The sequence below is a fragment of the Strix uralensis genome, chromosome Z (genome assembly GCF_047716275.1).
Source record: "Strix uralensis isolate ZFMK-TIS-50842 chromosome Z, bStrUra1, whole genome shotgun sequence".
In the NCBI taxonomy this organism is placed as follows: domain Eukaryota; kingdom Metazoa; phylum Chordata; class Aves; order Strigiformes; family Strigidae; genus Strix; species Strix uralensis.
The window spans coordinates 37,937,578-37,954,743 of NC_134012.1; the positions used below are offsets into that span (position 1 = coordinate 37,937,578).

A 17,166-nucleotide genomic window follows, 5' to 3' on the forward strand; every position below is an offset into this window, starting at 1 on the left:
AAGAAAGGGCATGTTTTATCGGCATTACAACGAAAGCTGCTCTAAGAAAAGGAACAATCAGAAAAAGCTGAATAAGTGCAAACGCAGATTAGAGCAATACAATGACACGGAAACAAGACACGGAAGGGGGATCCCATTTACATCCTGAACCATTAAACCCCTGGCTACATGAAGTGCCATTACCAGGAGCACATCAAGGCGAGTTTAACAGGAGGTTTTCTGTGTATTCACAAGCACTGCAATCTGGGACTCTGGGTTGTAATCCAAGCTCAATAACTGTTTGCTTGGCCCACCAGGCAAATTCTGTGCAATGCATTGAAAATAATTATGAAAATGTGTTGGGGTACTTTGAATTTAATATGAGCAATTGTTATTTGTCACCAGGTAAATGGCTCTTGGCTGACAGACACAAAACTCAGTGCTTTAATGCAAAGGGACAAGTCAAGTGAAACATGCTTCTGCAGCTGGGGTTCATGGCTCTTCTACAGCCCCACTTAGAAAACAAAAGTTATTTGGTTTAGTGCTTTGCTGGTGGTCAATTTGTCACCTTAAAAACATGTTCTGGAGAGTTTTACCATGATTAGAGAATGCAACACACACAAAAATATTGAGAACAACTGGAGCCATGCGCAAGCTGAACTTTGCTCATGTAAGTAGTGACAGCTGATGAAATTGCTGGAGTTTCTGCTCATTAAGGAGATATCGCTGCAATTAGGGGCCTGACCTGTTCCCATTACAACCAGCGAGAACATTGCCACCGAAGCACGGGGCCTGCAATGTTTGTGTGCTGGACCTGAGACTCTGGAGAGAGAGGAGGAAAGACAAGGCACCACCAGCCTCAGAACTAGGCTGTTCTACACGGTCCTGAATCTGCACTGATGGTTATGGCAGGACTGCTGCAGGTCTCTGCCAGGGCTTGGGTGGGACCATTGCCTGGTGTGGGAAAGGCAGAGATTTTGTTTGTTTCCTTTTTTTTTTTTTTTTTTCCCGAAATGTTGCCAGAACAGAAAAGCTGTTAGTTAAGGGGGATCCCAGGCAACACTTCAGCACTACCTCCCATCCCATCACCTTCCTACTCCTTCCCCATGGCTACATACTCCTGCCCTCAGATGGATGGGATAGGATGGGAATAACACTCCTGAAGATATCTTCATCTTTTCAAATTGTCAGAAGAAGAGGATCCAACCAAGTTCAGGACTCAGTTCTCAGGACTGAGAAACGGAGCACAAATCAGACACTGCATGTCCTACATCCCACCCCATGCTGTACCCACAAGACAACTCTCTTACTGCTGTAGCAGGAGCTCGTTATTCCTCACATGGACCTGGTTCTCCAAGACCCAAGGATGAAAGCTCCATGGTTAAATTTAACTCCCCTGAATTTCAGTCACCGTCACTAAGCTGTTGCCTGTAGCCTACAGATAAGAAGAGATGCTAAGGAGACACCCCTGACACATTGTCATAGCCAAATGAAAACCACTGCTGAGAGATGATGCTAGTGATTTAGACGTTGGCTTTTTATCCATTAAGTGTGACCTGTTCTTTAGGATAATTGTCATCCTGTTAGACCTACCCTTCTAATGAATCACTACTGCTCCTGAAAGATACAAAAGATAAGGTTTGGAGGTTTTTTAATAGCTCATTTTCTTCTGACATGCTTTTTAACTATGTCCGTTTGTAGGTTTGCTTTGTTGTACGACATCTAAACTTTCACAAGTCCAGATCTCCCAATGGCACCTTGCAGTCCCCAGCTTGTATAAACTTATCTAGCCACACCAATTTAGGAGAGACCTGCACATCAGCACTTGCCGAGATCTGGCTTGTTATTGCCCTTCAGAAAGAAAGCAACACTAGATTTGTAAGCAATTTCATAATGATATATTTTGGCATTTACATCTTGCTTACTTTCACCATCTTGACAGCTGGGCATCCCATGATGATACCAAAGGCCAAATGCTCCTGACAGAATTGAGAAACACAACTGACAAGTGAACAAAGCTGGCAGTTCTGTGGCCCAGGCCCTCAAACCACCATGCCGCCTGTTCTCCTGCAACCACACCTTTGGCACATGCAGTGTGCAAGGAGGCTGCAATACGCTTCAAGTGCCGTGGCATCTTTATCTTCTGCAGCCAACCTTTCTTTGGTCTATTGGTGCACTATAAAATCATTTGAGTTTGGGAGAATTGATTTCATTACAAGCTACCTCCAAACCCAAGGAAGACAGTAACATTACCGGAGATTGAATTGCCTCTTCTGTCCACTAAGATCTATTGCAGGTAAAAAAACAAAGGTCGTTTAATCTTCACATATATTATTTTTTAGTAATGGTATAACAGCCAAAGTCAAGCAGTATAGCCATTCCAGTAAACCCAGTCTGCTACAGTCAAAGCATCCAAGACTCCATCTCCGTGCTGAGAAATCCTGTGTGGAGTCAGCATCTCGCAAGCTCTGTATTTCCCTCTTTCACTGCACCTAGGCTCTATTTTCATGTCCTTGGATGGTCTTTGCACGTCCTATGGTAACTGGCCAATCTCACGCCTCCACGTAGCGTATGGGTATTACAGGGAGGGATGCAAGGGGGCTTGAGGCACTGTGCCTCGCAGGATCATTTCCTGAGCTTTCAGAGCTTGCTGGGGACATTCCTAAATGGATCTTATCTCGGACTGATCCCCTCTAGCCCCATAGCATGGCATAGCACAACGTCAGCAATGTCAGGAAAAGGCAGTGCTGCACTGAGATCTGCTTCCAGACACCATTTTCAACTCGAATGTACTGGAATGACATTTATCTCTGTGAATGTCATGGAGCAGAAACTCATTATCCTGCCTTAACAATGAGACAACAGGAAGAGACTTTCTCTATTTATACTATTATTATTTTTTATTACCATGCTATGCAGTTAAGAGCTGGGTATGGACATGCAGAGGGAGGAGAGGCACAAAGCCAGACTGCATAACAGGGAGTGCTTTGGTGGTTTTCTCCCTTCATGAAAAAGTGGTCAAAATGCAGCCATGCTTCTGGTAGAAACCATGGCAAGGGAGAGCTCCAAACAGGGAACAGCAGAAGGATGCTGAATTGGCCCCATGGCTTCACTTAAGAGCTCTTCCCTGGAGGGAAATGCACAACAGAAAACATCAAAGCCTTTAGATAAATGAGTAACAGGCAGGGAACATCATCATGAAGTGACCAGATGCAAGAGCTGAGCTCTCAGTACTGAGGGGAAAGGTTAGGATTGGAGATGGGCTGAAAAATGCACTGAAGGTGAAGGCAAACAGGTTATGCTTGGTGCCACAGAGAAGGAAATCCAGAGAAAAGCTGCAAGGAAACATGATATGAGCAGCACGATGGACTAGGAAATGGTGGCATCTGCAGCTGACTTGTGAATGGGCAAGAGCCTGAATATGCTCAGGCCAGAACACAAGTTTAAATTGTTTAGATAGAGAATAAAGGATACAGAGGTCACCTGATGGATCTAAGCTTACACAGATCTCTCACTCCCTTCTACGCCACTAATCATCCTCCTCCTCCTCTCACATGCAAGCATGTGTTTTTAAATACTCTTTTAAGAGTATTTAAAAAGAAATCTGAATGAAAGTCAGGGCAACTTAATTAGAATAAAATGCTACTTATAGTCAAAGATTTAAATCATCTGTTTGAAATGTCAAAGTGGCTTTCAAAAGTTCACAATGAAATGGAAGAGATGGCAGATGTCATCAGCTGACAAAGGAAATCATACCAGCTTTCCATCCCTGTACACATCCAATCCAGTTGTTCAGAATATTTTTTTGTGTAGTTTGAAATAAAACGTTTGCAATGCTTCCCATTTCTTTATTGCAAATCAGGACTGAAATATTTAATTGCTGAAGTTCAGAAACTCTTAAAATCCATATCAAGCAGGATTCGACATGTGCTGTATCACTCAATAGAAGAGTTGGAGAGTACATTGCAAAAAGATGCTGGACTTCACTGAGTATTTATTTTGGTGGCAACAACTAGATCTGGAGATCCCAGAGGAAAACTGTGCAGTGATTTACAAGTTCCTGCCTACGTGTTTCCACAGGGAAAAGAAGAAGCCTCCTTAAATAGCATCCTAGAAGCCTGCTTAAATAACCTTGACAAGCTTTGGTGGAAGCTCCTCTTAAACCCTCACGTTTCACAAGAGAGAAGTAAAGAGTAGCCTTTTGAGCCCTGTTTTCCTGGAGAAGAAGCTGAAGCAACTCAGGTGCACCAAGTCAGAGCGCTGGTCTTTGCTGCATTCTTGACCTCAGCTCCTACACCAAGACCTCCATGACCAAGCAACTCACCACGAATTACCAGCCAACTGAACCACTTTCCCTGCAGCTGCATCACCCTCTCCCATTCAGCAAACTGGGAAACCAGTGACTCTCTTCTGAGACCAAAAGGAGCAGGACAGGCTGTTCACAACACAACTCATGTCAGGCGTTTGATTCGGGACCATCGGAACACCATGTGCCTGCAGCCTCCCAGAGCGTGGGTGTCTTTGGCCGACACTGGTATGTAACCGTTTCAGAAGGTACTCAGGATCAGGAGGTTGCAAGCTGGATCCTTACAGATTCGAGCACTCTCCAGGAAATCTGGGAGAGAGAAAGCTCTAGAAGAAAAGGCCCCCAACTCACGCACCAGACACTTGCTGCATCTTTTGCCTGTGCCCTCATTAGCATGCTGCTTTGGGGCTGTGGTGCAGTTCTGAAGCCAGTGTCTGCTCATCTCCACCTAAAAGCTCATTCTACTTAATATTTGGTCTCAGGGACCAGACCAAACCTACTGGAAAACAAAGTTCCTGGACCACACAGTGTTCTTGTCAGAGCCTCAATACCAATTACTTTGATCTATGATCTCTAATGGCACTTGCAAATAAAGACACAGCTGCTGGTAAATTCTTAAATGTCTCTCTCACCAGCTCACAGCTTGCCCATTTCTTAACACTGCATTTGGTCTACAGGAACTGAGCTCCTAGAGCTGTCGCCTGCCACGCAGCATCTTACACAGCCCACGGGCAGCCAGGTTGCCTTCCTTCGTTTGCTCTTTCAATCTAACAGAATCACTCTTGCAAGATGCTGTGTCAGAGACACCACTGCAGTACAAAACCTCGCTGCAGCATGCAGAGTTTTATCAAAGGTTGCATCACGCGTTTGTTTTGGTTTTTTTTTTTTCTTTTCGTCTAGGTTGGAAAAGACCTTGAAGATCATCCAGTCCAACCATTAACCTAACATTGACAGTTCCCAACTACACCATATCCCTAAGTGCTATGTCAACCCGACTCTTGAACACCTCCAGGGATGGGGACTCCACCACTGCCCTGGGCAGCCCATTCCAACGCCTAACACACTTAAAACACTATAAGCAACAGCAAACCCCATGTGTCCTGCCCGTTTCCAGCTACGGCTGCAATACAGCAGCTCAGATGCTCTGGTTCCTTGTTGTTACTGTTTACCAACCACGTTATCATGCAACAGTGTTTTACACAAAGAAGACGAGTTCCTTTACCTCTCACTGCTGATGCGGTAGCGAGCCTCCCGGTTACCGATGTTGCGAACCAGCAGAGTTTTCTGGGAGCTGTACTTGACTGGACAGACGGAGAAGTTCAGCTGGTCAGGGAAGTCCAGGATAGCTCGGGCACCTATAGCTCAGATTGGCACAATAAACTTTTCCCTTTCTGTGATGCAGGTGAGCTGGCAGAAATAATCCTGCAGGGAAAGAAACAATCTCAGCACAGTGCATTCAGTACCATCCCACGGCAGAAGAAAAACTGCTGTTTTCTATGACTCTAACAGTAGCATCCAGCAATGTCAAAGTACTTTTTACCTTAGCAACCTTTCATTCCTGCAGCATGACTTGAACAGGGCTGTTAACTTGCAAAGAAGAACCAATCCCATTGATTCCCTTGCTTTCACAGCAAGCTGGCAGAACCAGACAAAATTATCTGATACTTTGATTCAGAGGCACCAAAATAGAGCAATTTCATGTAAGGGATTCCAGTAGTAACAAGAACCCGCTTCAATCACCACCGCAGATGATCAAAGGCTCCACTAAGCACCCAGCTGTGCCACAGCACTAACTCCAATCCCAGCAACGCAGTGACCTCACTGACACTGACCAGGGGATGCTCAGGTGCATTTTCAAAAGGACTTTGCCATAGGCACAACCAACACGCAATCTTTGGTGAAATATTTAACAAGCTGGACACGGGAATTGTTTTAATCTCAAGTGAGCGTAGGGTAAGTGTGTATTTCCCACCCCTTCCCAGAGCATTATAGGGACAAGGCTGGGGACACACACCCTTAAAAAGCTATCTGATCTACCTCCCCACCCCAGAACTGGCTCAGCTCTACACCCAAACTATTCTTGCAAGATGTCTGACAAGTACTTAAAAGCACTAACAATTCCACCCCTGCGCTCAGCAGCCTATTCCAGCTCTACCCTAGACTTAAGAGTTCTTCCTGTGTCTAATCTCAGCTTCCCTTTCCAGCTCACCTAGCCTCAGGGGACGTGGGAAATAGCTTTGCTTCCTCTCTGCTGCAGGGTTGATGCCTTGTTAGCATGCCTACCTGAGGCAGGTGGTAGCAGGAGCTGCAGATGGGAGACACTGGGACAGCCCTGCCAGAGCAAACTCAACTGTGCTGCTCCCCGGCATTGGCTTGATCACAAAAGAGACAGACAGTTCCCCCAGCTGTCTGGCGTTTAGCAGTAGGAAGGCAAATCAAATCACCCAAATCATTTCACTGTAGGGAGGAGCAGATCCATCTCCAGATGGACGGTGTGCCATCGCAGGGCTGCAAGTATCCCCTTGCCCCCGCTGAAATCACTGGTAAAACTGTTGCAGTAGGGCCAGGAGCCATTACCTCCAGCAGCTCTCTTATCCATGAGTTGATGGAACCTCTGCATCTTATCACTCGCTTGCTGTCCTGATCTTTTTTCCTCGGTGCTTTGAAGCCGTCTGATATTTTTATCATTGTTGAAGCAGCAAGCAGATAATTTGATTTAGGAATTGCACACAACAAACTCTTAACCAGAACAGATTCAGATTCCTCTGTGCTTGGGATTTCCTGCTCTCCCACACCCGCCCCCTCCAAGCCTGGAAGGGACCTAAGGCAGCCAGAGGAGGCACAGACACAGAGCTACTGCTTTAACACAACAACTAACACCCAGCGCTACCCACCAGCTGGGGTTTAAGGTTGCTGTAACAGATGTTGTCACAGCCAAGATGTAAAAAGAATAAAGAAGGATCTTCTTCCCTAGACGTATCAAATATTCACACTGGACCTTGCAGAAGGGCTTTTGCTTCTCGTATTTGGAAGGTAAAATACCAGGAAGGGAACTGCAGCAAACGTCCTACAGAACTGAGTATCACATTTCAGGAGAGTGTTTCATCTTCAGCAAGTCTTTCTGAATTAGCAATTTTGTACTCAATCCTGCAGCCTAAGCCATCTAAAATAAAAGGGATGGGCAGCCCATGGGAATTTAAAGCACCTACTATCTGAGTACCCCACCCTGCCATTTTCCTACTGTTCCACATGCATCTTCCCTCGTAAACGCTCAAGGAAGCGCAGGGAGGGAAAGCACAGCCCGTCAGTCCCTGCTGCAGCAGCTAACAGCATCCTGCAGTGCCAAGAGGGGACCAGCTGCAGACTGCCCGACCACAGCCTGGAGCAGACCCCACAGCAGGCTGTGGGCTATAACCAGTGCGTAAAAACCGCGATGACTTCAGACATAATGTTCCGCTGTCTCGCTACCGTGTCCAACACGCTAGGCATTAAGGTGACTCCAGTTTTCAAAGGTGGCGGTCCCCACTCTGATCAGGCTCACTTTGGGTCTTCCAAATAATAGGTCACTTTTAAACAGATCTCTGTATCTACCGTTAGTGGAGCAAACCCATAATCACACAGCACTGGACAGATACCAGAAACCAACACCTTGGGAGGCCGCCCCACCACAGACGGAAGACTCTCTTATCTCTGAAACCAGCAGACATGACATTAAATGTTCCATCACTGAAGGATAAAAATGGCCTGAAACACATAAGAGACTCCAGCCTATGAGAGCATAATCTTCACCATGGGGAAAGAGTTTCCCCCCATTCTAGATCCAGGGCAACCCCACTGGAACCAGGACAGTCCTCAAAACCCACAGCAGATGCCCTGTTCTGAATCCAGCCCAGCAGGTTCAGCTTCCACTGAAGGCACCAACCTCTCTGGACCTCCAGTCTCACCTTGTTCTCCTCAGGGTTGAACTGGATGCGGAAAGTTGAACACATGCCAGGTGCTACCTTACAGCACACACCACCGGGGCTGGTCAACTTGAATTAAGACGACATCTCCAAGACAACCTTCACCAGCCGAAAAAACTGCAGGAAAGACAGGAAACTATGATTTTGCCACTCATATGGAAACATGAGGAGAAAATACCTGGCCATGCCCTGGGGACATCCTGCCTTAACCACCTTTCCAAAGCACTTTTAACTCTTGAGGTTGTCACAACCCAGACTGGAAGCCCAGGAAGTCGCAACAGTTCCGTGATCCCCTTGGGTTAAATTAAGGTGAAACGACACCAAACGACCGGTTAAAATGTTTTACTTGCAGTAGAAAACAATTTAAACTTGGAAAAGAATAATAAACAATGTGATCTCTTATAAATCTGTAAGAAATAAAAGAAAGGAAAGAAATAGAAAGGTGAGAAAGAGAGTCAAAGAAATCTGGATCAGCACCCCTGGATCCAGAGTTGTCTCAGGTCCGACCATCTTGCGTGGTGGGTGCACACACAGCAAAGTTTCAGTTTCATCTTATCAGCTGATTAACATACTTCTGCTTCTGGGGCAGAAATGCTCACCTCTCGTCAGGCCTTGTCGCCTCTTCAATGGTGAAGGCACGAAGTCGTTAGCAAGGCAAGCATGGTGTCTGTCTTACACAATAGAGCCACACAGTACCGGGCTTACACAGTGCAGACAGTGATTAGAGGTCTTTGCACTTGAGCGGAAACTTTTGGTTTCACTCAGTTTCCCCGCTCTGAGGCCCACATAAGTAGTTTGTCAATACAACTGCAAGGGAGTGGGGGGTGCAGCCTTCCATACACTCCCGCTCCCTCGGGTGACATTCCTTAGACTAATCACAAAGGCCACAGCTTGTCCTGGAGGTTTTCTGTGTTGATGAATGTTTGAGGCATCAATTCCTTCAGTTCCTTACAGAGGTACATTCACCTAATACACCAGGATGGAATCCATCCTGCCAGGGCAAAACAGCTCTAGGCCAGAGGCAGTAGGGCAACGCCCTGCTGTGAAGGAATCACCGAGCAGGTGAGACACCAGCAGCACCGAGCGATAATACCTGAATCAAGTCCACATATCAACCAGCCCAAAGAACCTGCGGGCTTCTGCCTGCACACACCCAAGCAGTCATGCCTCTGGAGGGGGATGAAAGACCTGAAGGCAAAACAGTACCTGTTATACTGGGGGGAGGAAGAAATTCACTACTAACATACTGGGTTTGAGTGGGACAGTCAAGCTGCAGTGCTACAGTCATGCAGGCAGATCAGCAAGAGGAGGAGACACAGACACTGTGGCCCTACTGGGAATAAAAGGAAACCTGAAGAGCAAAAGGAGGAACATAGAAAGACAAGGAGACAAGAAACAAGGAGATGGCTAAGGGAATTTAAAGGGGGCTGTAAAGAAGCAAGGGAGAAGCCCAATACACTACAAGGAAAGTCTGATGCAGAAGATGAGAGCGGTCAACTTGCCAAAATGATGGAAAGCCAGACAACCCCCCAGGCTGGGCCTATCAATTATGGGCTTCAGAGGCATTTTCTGCCTTGAGATACATGACCAGCACTGACTCACAGTGTGGTTTCATTATTAAAAGCCACTCTCGGCTCTCTGGAGGCTCTTGCTGCCTGGTGCCTGTAGCCAGGCAGCTCCCAGTGCAGGCAAGGCAGATTTCTGGGAATTCCTCCCCACACCCAGGAGTCCAGGCAGGCACCTTGCTGCAAGTTTCTGCCCTCTGGGATACCACAAGCACAGACGCAGCAAATAGGTGTTTTCTAGCACACTGATATCAACCCCTGAGCATCAAATCTCATCTCAGAAAGTCTAAAACAGGCAATTTTGACTGACAGGCAGCTTCGCTGATAAACAACAAACGCATGTGAGGCTTGGGAAAAATGGAGGTTCATTCTTCACCACCCGCTCGAGCCTGATAACCCATGGCCAAGGCAGTCCTGAAGTCTCCAAACGTCCTTTGCTCCCAGCAGTGCCCTGGGACAGCGAGTTCCAGGAGCCAATTTCACACTGCAGACAAACATTTTGGTCACCAAGTCCCTTGGGAGATGAGCTAAGACCTTCAGCAAAAGCCACCCAGAACATCGCTGAGGGTGGTGAGGAGCAGCCTGAAGACAGAAAAGCAATTTTACAACACACAGGGAAGAGCAGTAACTATACAGCAAAGCACTTCTGTATTTGAATGATTACAGAGCCTCTATCTGGAATATATACTTTGCTGTCAGCTGGATTTTTATGGATCAGACAACCTCAGGCTACCATGCAGTATAGGTCAGTGTGATTTGGAGGAATCTGTGAAACTGGTGAGAAAACTTTGAGACAGAGTACAATGTTGCTGGACATCACCAAAAGCCAACAAAATTAGAATATAACCACCTCTCTTGGGATTATCATCTCTATGTTTGTATACTTAAATATGCCAAGGATTTTCCTTAAAGCTGATCTTACTTTTACACCAGAGCTGTCCAATGGCTGAGGTCTTACTAGCTTCAAAACTAACTCCTTTTGGAAAAAATCAACAGCTCACACATTGCCTCCCCTTTACAGGGCATAAAAATCACAAGGTGCAGCTGTACAAGTTTATTATTTCTTACTGGGAATAGCAGACATGTTGATGCAGATGTTCTTTTCCACTGGAGGAAGCATGAATAGAGCAAATTGACTGTCTGCCTGTTGGCTGGTACTTGGCAACGTCAAATACTTTGAAGTGCTGTCTGGATAACAGAGCAGCTGAAGCCAAAAGACTTAATGGGAACAAAGCAGAGCTATAGGAAAAAAAGAGAAGCTGAGGCACATTTTAATCAGGACAGAGGATACCACAGCAAAGAGTGCCCAGAATCAGCGTGGACCCCATGAATGGTATCCCTTGGACAGGGGCACCCACGCTGCTCTTTCCAGTATTCCCAAGCTAAACGCCAGGCCAGGAATGGTGCAGGACTCTCCAGGAACAACTGAGGGACCACCCTGCAACTGTCTTTGCCAAAGGGTCTTCCATTTCCAACCATGTCCCTGTCAAAACCTGTTATCTCAGAATACGTTTTGACTTCTCTTGCTGTTCCCCCACCTGCAACATGCCCTGACAGCTTTTTTTGTCCACTTGTTTGTTTTCCAACAAGACTGGTAGATTTGGAGGGGGGGTTAATTCACGTGCTCTCACGTACACTTCCACCTGCCCATCCTGCCCTCCTCTCACGTACACATCTTACTCTTTATTACAGAACAGTATCTTTAATTACACCTTTCTTTTTCTGAACATTCTCTGCTTCCAGCACACTTACTCTTACGTGTCAAGAGAAACCCTTGCATGTACAATGTTCTCTCCCAGAGCACCTTCCCACTCAGCTCCTTTCCTCCCTCCTGTCTTTTCCCACCAGCTGCTCTTGGCACATGCCTCATTCAAGCAAACGTTTCCCCTGCCGAAATTCAAAAGGTCTCAATTTTCCTCCTTACAGTGCAACAACACTGCTGGCATTTTTCAACTTCTCCCTTCTCAACTTTCCTGGGAAATCTCAAACGATCACAATTTTTTCAAGTGAAGGTGGAGACCTTCAAGAGAACATTACTCTGGATGTGCTGTGGTTCTCCAAAGGGAAAGCAGAGAGCCACGTTGCTTAGAAAAACCTGAGCAGAACTGCATTAACCTTAGCAGGAGCCTAAAGTGGCACCTAAAGGCCTCCCACTGCTTCTGCTAAATCAGTCCGTTTCCCCTGCTGCTTCAAAACACCCTTCCTGGAGTGCTAATGCCACTAACCATAACTTCCTCCAGCATGGAGAAGGCTCAAGCCCTGGGCTTTGACAGTGAGCTGCACAGAGGCAGCTAAACAGGCTGTGAGAGGCAGAGGTGTCCTGCCAGAAACCGAGATTAACCAGGGAGCCACCAGCACATGGTGCACACTCGAGGTAAAGCAGGAGAGCAGAAAGAACTGTACAACCCTCAACATTCCCATCAATCCAGGGCTTTCAAGGGGAAGGACGCTGACTAGAAAAGCTCCTTTGAGTTAGATACCACCAATGCACGGCCAAAATCAGGGGGAGGATTCCCAGCATGGGAAGATTTCCACCGTCTTGCAAAATAAAGGTGGTGAGACATTTTATTCTGGATGTGCTGTGCTGCAGCAGGTAACTTGTTATGCTGTAAACCACAGGAATTACACTGCTCTCCTCTTCCAGCACAGTGTTAAAGCTCCGCATCCCAGCACTTACCTTGTCAGTGTTCCTCAGAATCAGTGGCACTTCGTAGACCTCGACGGGGACGTAGTTCTGAAATACCACCTCTGAAGGAAAAGGCTGAAACAAGCTCTGCTCCAGGTCAACTGCTGAGAACTGGAGAGGCAAGACAGAGCGGTGAGAGGAGGGTCAGCTGCTGGGAGAAAGATTCATGAAAGAATCCTACCGATCTCCAGTGGAGTACAGTCTCTTGGTGAGTACGTCCACGTGGCTCACGCTAGGGAAACAGCCCCCCACCTGTGTTCTGAGCTGATCAAAAGTTTCTGGACCACACTGAGCAGGCTCAAGCTAAGAAGCTCTTTTGGTGGGTGTTCCTCCAGGTTTCCTTCTCCAGAATGCAAGGCAGCGCTTACTGCCAGCAGAGCCCTGTGCTAACGTGGTCACACAGCTCCAGAGCACTTCCTGGAAGAGCCACGAGCACTCATGGAGCAAGCGAAACCCAAGAATTTACATGAGACTCCATGGGAAACAATTTTGGGATGATCTTTGCTCTGAGACAGAGAGACCGAGTCCCACACATCCCTAAATACCTTTTTTGATAGAGAGCCTAGAAACCACTTAGAAGACCACACTACCAGAGGAGGTAAGGCTAAAAAGAAAGTAACACAGTAGTTGGGAAAAAGACAAAGGAGGTGAATGTTGGATAGTGGTAAGGTTTAGCTCTTTTCTCAGCATTACTGGGCAACTTGAGTAAGACTGGACTTGGTATCTCCTTTATCCACAGGCTTTAAATAGATGCTTTATTATATTCCATTATTGCCATTTCATTTAATACCACCGCAGAAGCACGTCTGAAAATATACACAAACCGCAAATGTTCACAGAGCAGAGGCAATACTTGAGAAAATTCCTCCCTGCTTTGTCTCCCCTCTCCCAGCTGCACTGTTCCCACTCAAAAGACCCAGGCAGGCCTCCTGCTGCTCCACAGGAGCCACGCTCACACGGCAGCTTGTGCCTGCAGCACGCTGCCAGCTATGTGTGCGCTCATCTGATGCGTTCCCAACCTCCTGTGCTGCCTAGGGCAATCCTTAACCAATTGGTTACAGGTCTCTTGCTGCCAATTTTCCACTCAACAGCCTACCTCAGCGATCCACCCGTTTGGACTGTGTGCTACAGTGAGCAGTCCTGTGAGAAAAGCAGCTTAAACATACATCTAAGTGATCCAGAGAACGCACTTCCACTCCCCTCTGCCCAGGGCAATTCCCCTGTATATCTGGCAGCCTGCAAAATCTAACACCCTGTAAAGGTCCCACACATTGTTCCAACCCAAAACATTAATGCACTTGGTTTTGTTAAATCTTAAGGAATTACTATAGGCCCTCAGCCTTCAAAGGCCAATGCTGTCACCGTTGAGGGAGTCTCATGACCCCAAGCATTTGACAGTGACTACACCAAAGCACGAGGTGGCTATTTCACCAGGAGGATGGAAAATGGCAAGCTCGGGCCCTTGTGGCCTGCCCCAGCCTTCCCCCAGTATCAGCTAAACTCCAGCAAAACCCACCAACTTCAGCAGAGGTTATTTATATTGACTTAGCACAGATCAGGACTTCCAACCTCTCACCAGGGAAAAACGTTCTACCTTTCCCCAGCAGAAGGAACTCCACCACCACCAGCAGTTTGAAAAGACAACAGGCCCTAGTCACTGAGGTATTCAGATGAGCCGGAGGCACTCCTGTCACAAACACACACCCTCTTCAAATGTCACATCAAACAGCAAGGCAAAGGACAGGAAAAGGCTACCTTGTGATGGGAGGTTTCACCCATGTCTAGAAGCTGGGTAATCCGGGGCCACCTCATCTCTCGGGTGCTGGCCAGCCTCTGCTTGGTGGTAAGAGACATCTCCTTCAGGAAGGCAGAGGGAGTCAGCTGAAACGCAAAACACCAGCAAGAGCTACAGAAATGCCTTTCTGCAGAAAGACTTTTCTCGTTCAAGTGCCACTGATGAGTAATTTGTGATCACAGCCACTAGGATAGTCCTGGAAGTCCCGTAAATTACCTGCTGAAATATTTAACATCAGTAAATTAATGATATAGAGTGGAATACACACGCTCTAAGCAAGTGGCTCTGTCCCATTAGCTTCTCCTTCATGAGATGATGTGACATGTTTGGGGATTTCTGCTCTTCGGGTATTTGTACCCTCTTGAGTTTTGCTGGACTGAGCCAGAGACCTTTGAAGAGAGCGGGGAGGAGTTATCAGACATCCCCTAACTTCACCCTTGCACAGTGCTCACAACCAACACGCAGCTGGAGATGGCACTGCTGGATGAGTCAGAGGAAAGCAGAAAAGCAGCGTTGTGCCAAGACTGAGGTGGAGAGGAATGGGTCCAAGTTTTCATTATTTCTTTTCCATTAGCACTTGTTTTCTCTCTGTTCTGGCCTCACAGACCCCTCCACAGAAGGATACAGAGATGTCTCCTTGACAGAGCCTCAGCACTGGGTCACCTCCAGTTAAGGGAGCTCCAGCCAGCAAAGGGGACAGTTGTGGATGGGAAGGAGGAATCGCCCTGGATCCACTGCTGTTTGCAGGGCTGCATCTGTGCTCCACACAGGACACGAGATACCATGAAACAACTCTTTTGGAAGCTATTCTATCTGGAACCAGCCGTGTCCTGTCAAGACTCCAGGCGGTTTGAGCAGCCTACCACATGCCCAGCTGCCCAGCGGTGTGGCCAGGGCAGCACTGGCAGGTATGCCCACGTGACAGAAGATGTTACTGCCCACACAGCAAAGAGGACGGAAGGAAGCAGATGTTTGTGCTTCAGCTGTTCCCGTGCAATGCCCAGTACATTCCTTTATCTCGGCTTCACTGGCACGTTCAGGCAAGACCCTGGACTTTATCCTGAAGCAACACAGTCCACCCCCCACTGCACCGTGACAGCCCCCTCCAACAGAAGCACGGCAGCAAACAGGTGGGGAGGTGGTGCCTGGCTCCACAGCACCCTGACAACCGGAGGGGAAGGCAGAGGAGGGACAGGGGCAGCTTCCAGCCTTAACCCAGCTCCTACCTGGCCCCCAGCAGGTACTTACAGTCACACACTGCTCTGCCTCTCTGACCAGCTTCGGATAACAACGTACTGCCACCTTACTCTGGAGTCCATCAGCCGTTTTGGAGGATCCCATGGACCGATGAATCTTGCCAGTGGCCATGACTAGGCAAACCTGGAAGGAGTAACAATGAGACTTTGAAAATCCAGAATCCCATTCACAGCAGACCCAAAGGATACACCTGTGTCTCCAGGCTGTGGAATCCTTCCTACGTGGAGAACATAAGGCCGTCCCACACTGTTTCGTGATTAGACCATATTTAAGTGGCAGAGTTAAGATTCATAGAAGTAAAACTCCATAAAAATATTCCCTGAGACAAAAAAGCCTTTTGCTGTGGGTGCAGTCCCATGAGCCACAACTATATCTTTTCATGAACTTTATCTGTCAGCTGAACAGTGAGATGCACCAAGGGTCCCTTCCAAGGGTCTGCTGGAGAGTCCCCAGCTCCACATACTATCATTTACTGCTGCGGCTCCTGCCTTAAGTCTTTACAGTACCATTTTCCCCTTCCCAGCATCTGATCTCTGCTATCCTGGCTTGGCAACTTTGCATCTCCTTTTTTATTTAGTCTTTTTCTGGCATCTGGACCACATTTCATAGAATCGTTTAGGCTGGAAAAGACCTTTCAGATCATTGAGTGCAGCTGTACACCTAGCACTGCCAAGCCCATCACTCCTTTCCCTGGATGTACGCAAGAACTGCTGCTCAGAAAATCCTTATGGATTTTAAATTCAGGACCGAGGGCCCCCTGCCCCGGGCACCACCCTGCCCTAGGCACCCCCCTCTCGCACAAGGGATGCCCCCAGCCCTGCAGCATGGGGCAGGGGGTGTCACCACCACCCCCCGAGCTCCCCCACAGCCCCGGTCCCTGCTCAGCCTCGCTGCCAAGACCCCCCTGCCCGTGGGTGAGCCTCCCGGCAGCACCGGCACCCAGAGCCACCCTTCGGCTTTCGGTCGGGGAGGGGACGCAGCCACCATCCCCTCAGCATCCCTCACCTCTCTCACTCCGTGAGGGCCATGGGGACACACTCACAGGAGGATCCCCAGTGCCAGACCGGCTGTTGCCCCCATTGCCAGGGCAACTGGGCATCCTGGCTGGCCCCAACACTGCCATGGGAACAGCGGTGATGTGGCGGGGGGTGGGGGGGGGCGGGCAGCTCTGGGACATGGGGACAGAGGGGACAGGGATGCTCAGTGCCCAAAGCACCCAGTGAGCACAGCAAGCAGGCCCTGAAACCACCTCCAGCACACCCGCCCGGCTCCAGCACAGCCGCAGCCCCGGGTGTGTTACCCCGGCATGGGGCAGTGGCTACGGACAGTCCCTTGCTGACCCTGCTCCGCTCTCTGACCCAGTCCTGGGCCTCACCATGCCTGGAGATGGAAAACTCCTCAGACGACCCCCCCCTCTTACAGAGCTCCCTGCCCAGGTACACGGGTGCAGCTGAGACAGGGAAGTCGAGGGAGGACCAAGTCTCTTGCGGGCTTCTTCCAAATGACCGGGCTTATCGGTTCCAAGAAGGCTTGCAAGCCAGCCACAAAAGGAAGCATCAGCCACTACCCCTAGGGGAGACCCACGCTTTCAAAAAGAGAGCCCAGAAGCTGAAATT

At 48.2% G+C, this 17,166-nt stretch overlaps 1 pseudogene; it reads right to left on the reverse strand.

Annotated features, from left to right (window-relative positions):
• Positions 1 to 16,649, reverse strand: part of LOC141938236 (hydrocephalus-inducing protein homolog) — a 73,096-nt pseudogene extending 56,447 nt beyond the window's left edge.
• Positions 16,650 to 17,166: the final 517 nt, after the last annotated feature.